The sequence below is a fragment of the Cyprinus carpio genome, unplaced genomic scaffold, assembly GCF_018340385.1.
Source record: "Cyprinus carpio isolate SPL01 unplaced genomic scaffold, ASM1834038v1 S000006519, whole genome shotgun sequence".
In the NCBI taxonomy this organism is placed as follows: Eukaryota; Metazoa; Chordata; class Actinopteri; order Cypriniformes; family Cyprinidae; genus Cyprinus; species Cyprinus carpio.
In genome coordinates, this window is record NW_024879186.1 from 91,704 (window position 1) to 97,811 (window position 6,108).

The 6,108-nt window shown below is 37.7% G+C and overlaps 1 long non-coding RNA gene across 2 annotated transcripts; it reads left to right on the forward strand.

Annotated features, from left to right (window-relative positions):
- The first annotated feature begins 781 nt into the window (after window positions 1-781).
- LOC109053913 lies at window positions 782-2,160 on the forward strand. 2 transcript variants are annotated; one of them, XR_006159403.1, is made up of 6 exons: window positions 782-963; window positions 1,067-1,165; window positions 1,249-1,332; window positions 1,475-1,696; window positions 1,865-2,025; window positions 2,131-2,160. It is a non-coding gene; the product is annotated as an uncharacterized LOC109053913 (long non-coding RNA). The 2 variants fall into 2 exon arrangements; XR_006159404.1 differs by having other exon boundaries at window positions 2,114-2,145.
- Window positions 2,161-6,108: the final 3,948 nt, after the last annotated feature.

The window sequence follows — 6,108 nt, forward strand, 5'->3', positions numbered from 1 at the left end:
GTTCGCCGCTCAATCGCGAGTTTCTGTGGACTACCATCGTTTAAGTAAGTACATGTTTCCTTAACGCAATATTATGTTTACATTTTTTTTAGTTTATCTTTGTAAAATCTGTAGTCATCTTTGTTCTTGCCTTACTAGTCTGAACAAGTAGCTGCTAGTCCAGTAGCTAGAGTGGCTAGCAATTGTTAGCTAACACATGCTGTTTTGCCTTTGTTACAGTAACTTACACACTGAGGTTAAGCAATGTTGCTAGTTACATTACATGTAGAAATGTAACTAGCTACAGTAGGTATCCAAAGCTTTACATATAGAAAGACTTAAGTATAACTTAAATTATTTGTTGTTTTCTATCAAAGCAGAATGATGGTTTGTTTAAATTATTTTGTTTGTCAGATCAAAGTATGCTGCTAGTTCAGTTCACAATGTAGCTACAGTGACTAGCAAGTGTTAGCTAGCACGTGCTGTTGCTACTGTACTTCTAGGATTTAAGGGGATTATGATGAGTTATTTATCTGAAGTGCTGTACTTTTTATGTTTGAGGACAGTGCTGTTCACTTGAATCACTACACTGAATGAGTACATTTTATTTTTTAACAATTTCACTGTTCCACGTTTGGCTGATTTTTTTTTTTTTTTTTTGTTTCTACAGCATAGCTACTGTATATTCCTAACGTTAACAATGTGGTTTTGTTCACATTTTCTTGCAGATACCTTGACCGGAGCATAACTGGTTAACTTCACACAAGAGACCTACTGTTGGACAATCGTTTTGGCTTTTAAAGGTATGTAATATGTTGCGCTAAACTAAGTGTTCCATTTTAAGTCCAATTCATTAAATGTATGCAATAACTTCAAACATATTTTTACGTCAATGATTATCAATAGGAGAAAGTCATCGCTCTGTAATTGGCCCTTGGACTCCCCTGGCATCTCGTGTACAGCATGAAGTTTTCAGCTATGAAGGTATATTTTAGGCCTATGTCTTAGTGTCCAGTGTTTTAAAAGTATTGAAAATAGTGCCTTTAGGTGTTTTTTTTTTTGTTGTTGTTTTGTTTTTTTAATGTAGATTTCCAGAGACTCCAGAATGAAAAACAAGCCGTGATGGATGAGAACCAAGCTCTGAGGGAGGAGCACCAAGCTCTGAGGGAAAGCACTGCACGAGCAGGTAAGAACATGCACAAAAAAGTCAAACTTAGGAAAGAGTACGTGATGTATGTACAAAATTACCATGTGCCTTTCATTTTGTAGCTTCGGATGACAGCGGCTCACTTCAAGAGCAGGTGAAGCAAGTTGGGACAATGTTGAAGACGTTTGCTCGCACTGGGCAATCAGGTACAACTTGCAAACAACACCTGTGGTTGTTTGGTTTAATTCCCACTGGGGCCAGCTATACATGTAGTAGACCTAGATATAAATGTCATAGTTTAGTAGTTGAGGGACCAGGACTGACTATTATTTTATTTAACCCCTGTAGGTGCAGATCAGACCTTAATGCTGCGACGTCTTGGAGAGTTTTGGCGATGTTGTGCGTAGCATGGACAACAAAATGGACACTATGCTGCAACATTTCAGTGCCAATGTGTCTGTTGGAGAGTTATCCCTGCCAGGGGATCTGTTACTCCCTCTAGACACCCAGGAAGATTTGGCGTTGCTTGACAACAGTTTGAGGCAGGATAAAGAGCTCCAGGAACGATTTGTAAGTGTGCTGATTTCGTTTATAACTCCATAGGGTAATGTAAAAAGTAGAATTAAGATTGTACACTGCATATTCTACAGTCTGAATCCACAGCCTGTCACACTTTATATTTATGTATGATAAGCTTCAGAGAAATGTAATTTGTAACACTTTTTTTTGGATTTTCAGCTTCGGTTTTTTGGCAATCAAATGTGGGAGGGACCTAAAGATAACCGTCTGGCGTATGCTTCAAAGTACCTTCTCTAATCACCTTTCCATCAATACAACCTGGACTGGAGTTGGGGATAAAGCATGTTTTAGAGACATGTTCCTGAAGACCATTGTTCAAAGTAAGTTGGATGTAAAAAAAAAATAAATAAAAAAAAAAAAATGTTTAGTAGATGTGTATGGCATTATGCCATTCAAATGGAATGACAGATCTGTATTTTCTACAGGAGCCATCCGGAAGACCCGGCCAACACAGGATGCCACTGATGAAGCCGTCCAGGTTAACGTTGCGCGTTACCTGACAGGAGGATCTGACCGTGAAGGCGGAAAAAGGTGCCGCACAGCTGAGAGGGACCCACAGCAGACCCCTTAAACCTAGGCTGACTACTGACACACCCCAGCATCACTGACAACTGGAACCCCTTTCTTTATCCTGCAGTCAGTAACATCAAGACCCCTAAAGAAGCCAGAAGTGTCAGACTGCACTCCCCCAATCCACACTGTTCACTGTGGATATTATCATAGTGCTTAACTCTTATTATATTGTTAAATATAGCTTGTAAATCCTTGTGCCACAGGTCAGCATTGCAGTTATATCTGTTCTTCTACTTTTTTTTTTTACCTCAGTATTTTTTATATATATGTGAAGATGTTTATCACAGATACAAGAGACATCTTGTACCCCAGGTCAGCAATGCCAATATAATGGTCTATTCTACTCTCCAGAGCTTTATTCTAAATTATTACCACTTATCTTATTGTTAGAAATGGCTTGTAAATGTGATGTTATTATACCTGATTTTTTTTTGGTGTCCTGCACATTCTTTGGTACCAGATATACTCATTACTTATGTTTACTGGTAATTCTTTTCATCCCAGAGCTGACCTCTTTATATTATTAACAATTATTGTAAATTATTGTTATAATTTGCTTGTAAGCTAAGGCTGTTTTTTTTTTTAACAATTTAATTGGAAACCTGCATGTTCTTTTGTGTGTGTGTTTTTGTGTGTGTGTGTGTGTGTGTGTGTGTGTGTGTGTGTGTGTGTGTATATTTTTTTTTCTCTTTTTTTCTGTTATTTATATTTCAGGGATCTGACATCATGTTTCAATGACAGTTACTGTACTTTGAAATGTGGAATTAAAACGTCAAATGGAAATTACTGTACTTTGAAATGTGGAATTTCTTGATAAACTGCATTATTATATATATATACTATATATATATATATTATATAAAAACGATCGCTCGAAAATAGCGTTTGCCTCCGACGGGCCGCGGAAGGGTCGCCTTTGATATAACGGCGGTTGGCCCGCGGGCCGGCCGCGGAACGAAGGCGGTAGGAAGGCGGCTGCCGCTTCTAAAAAGCGGCTGCCGCCGGCGGTGTGCACCGTCAAACGTGTTTGCGATTACGCCATTCTGACGCTTCTACTGCCGCCGGAGCGCCGCCGGTGGTCCGCCGACTCATTGCTATCTGGGTTTTTCCAAACCCGTAAAAGCTCCGTTCGTCTTCGAACACAATTTAAGATTTTTGGATGAAAACCGGAGGACTGTTATTGTCCCATAGACTGCCAAATAAATAACAGTGTCAAGGTCCTAAAAAGGTATGAAAGTTCATCATCAGAATACTCCATCTGCCATCAGACGTACAATCTGGGTTATATGAAGCGACGGGAACACTTTTTTGTAAGTAAAGAAAACAAAAATAACGACTTATTAAATAATGAACTATGCAATAATTCCTTTGTCAGCAGTCTCCTCTGTGTCTCTCCATATCAACGTAGGCTATGCTGTGTATGCTCTTTTGTAACAAATTCCTTTGTCAACGGTCTCCTCTGTGTCTATTTTGCTTTTATTAGAAATAAGGATGTTTATATTTGTGTTTAGGTTTGATTAGAAGTGATTAAGTTATTTCTTGTGTTGTGTTTGAAAGATGAGAGGTTATATTTTGCTTTGATTAGAAATAAAACAGTGCATCCTTGTGGCACGGAGTTCATAAAAATGTTCCATTTTAATTCCATTTTAATTCAATTTCCATTTTAATTCCAGAGGTGAAGAAAAAAAAATTATTTAACATTTAAACTTAAAATTATATTTTCTGTTCTGTTTCTTTTTCAAACCTTTGTTTGGTGATTTGTTGATACAGAAGCATCTGTTTCTATACAAATATCAGCAAGGAGCACAGCCCTATTAAAAGCTGTGTTCCATGTGCCCCTTTTATATTTTGAGCACCTGCCCCTCCAAAGGTCTCTGCATGGCCCTGCCACGAGGAAGTGACGTCGGTCACGTCTGCGCAGTGCGACCTGATGCAGCCCCTGAAGTGAGACACAGGAAACTGCAAAATAATAATAATAACGCGACTAAAAGAGAAGAAATAATGTTATAACATTTTGTTTCGTCTCGTTTTGGTCAATGAAAATGAAGAGACATTTTAGCATAGTTTTTTATTCTCACCGGTGATTCCCGACAGTTTTAGAGGACCAAACAATATTGCATTATACATTTAATTATAGTCATCGTCACATGACCAGCATTTACGTTGCGTCTCGTCATGTGATAAAGGGTCGTTGACGATGCTATTTAGTCATAATGTTCATTGACGAAAGCAACACTACTTTGGTTATTTCGAAGTGACGAAAAAATTAAGTTGTGATCACGAGAAAACAAGAAACAAAAATATTAATAATCCGTAGGAATCCAAGACCAAGTCCTTTCTAAATAAATGGGGGAATCCTGAAATCAAATTAAATTAAATATTTCAAATCTGATATAAACTGCCCCGTGAATGCTGTTTCTTATGCTCAAAGAGCCTTAAAAAAGCTCATTTACCAGGCTAGACCAGCCAATGTACATTTATGCTATTAGTTTGATGAAACATGATGTTGAAACTTGGTGTTATGGGATGATATTTGTACAATGAAACAGGAAGTTGCACAGCTTTCAAAAAACAAAAATAGGCTAATAATATTTTTTTATATTTGATACGATCAGACTGGTGTGATTAGAAATTCAGTGCGGCACAGCATCAGCTGCTAAATTCAAATCTGTGTTCGACTGCCGCTAAACCAGAGACAGGCATGTTTTTACTGCACTGCGCGTTATAACCAATCACACACGATTCTGTTGAGCTTATGAATGCAATGACCAATCAGACGCATTCAGATGAATCATCTCTGAAACGCTTGTGTTTTGTTCACTGCGCGCGCTCACTGATTTAATTCAGATCTCTGGTGAATTAATTCTCTCATCAGAAACAACGAAGTGCAGATTGTGAAATGAATATCTCACTTACATTCGTACACACGTGTAAACAGCTTGAGTGATTATAACGGGAGTTTTTGATAGTGCTTGAACTCTGGTTAGACTGAAGTCAGTGATAATGTTCTTTGATAATGTAGGCTAAATGTTCTTTGCTCTCTTTCTCTTCAATGAATGTGTTATAATTAAGTTTTTTTATTATTATTACATTTACATGAAATACAAAGTCATTCGTATTAAAAATATTTTATGACATTATGACACCCATATCTGTACAAAAAGTAAAAAGACAGATTTTATGTGTAATTAATAGATTACATTAACATTAGGCTGCTTTCGTCCATCACCCATTATAGATCAACTATATAGATCAGTTAAGGTGCAAAATGCATTTTCTTACACATATTTGAGAATCCACATACTTCATGATATAGTTAACATGTTTTTGGGCATATTTCTAATAAAAAAGGAAAAATTAAATAAGACATAAGCCTACTGCTGTGTGTCACATGACAAGCATGATGACCCCCCCCCCCCACCTTCACTTGTGCCCCCTCAAAAATAATAAGTGCATGATCCCCCCCCCAAAAAAAAATAAGTGCATGACGCCCCTGAGCACGAGTCTCAGGTTTCTATGGGAACCGGAGCTTCTAACGCAGCTGCAGTGACACAGTGACTTTACCATTCAGAGACTTTTTTTTTTATTATTAATTTGTGTAGGTGTGTTCAATACATTTAATACATTGTCGTTATTGTTTATCAACTCTTTTACCTTTTTTGGCTGTGCCTCCAGTCTGCTTTTAGGAAGTAGATAGGAGACCTCAATTTATGTTGAGTGAAACGAGGAGGCCTCTTTATATATTTTGTCTAATGTCCAAATACGATGTGCAGCTTCACAACTGTGTCTGCACATAACATTCTCTGCAGGCCTCCATACAGACAAACACA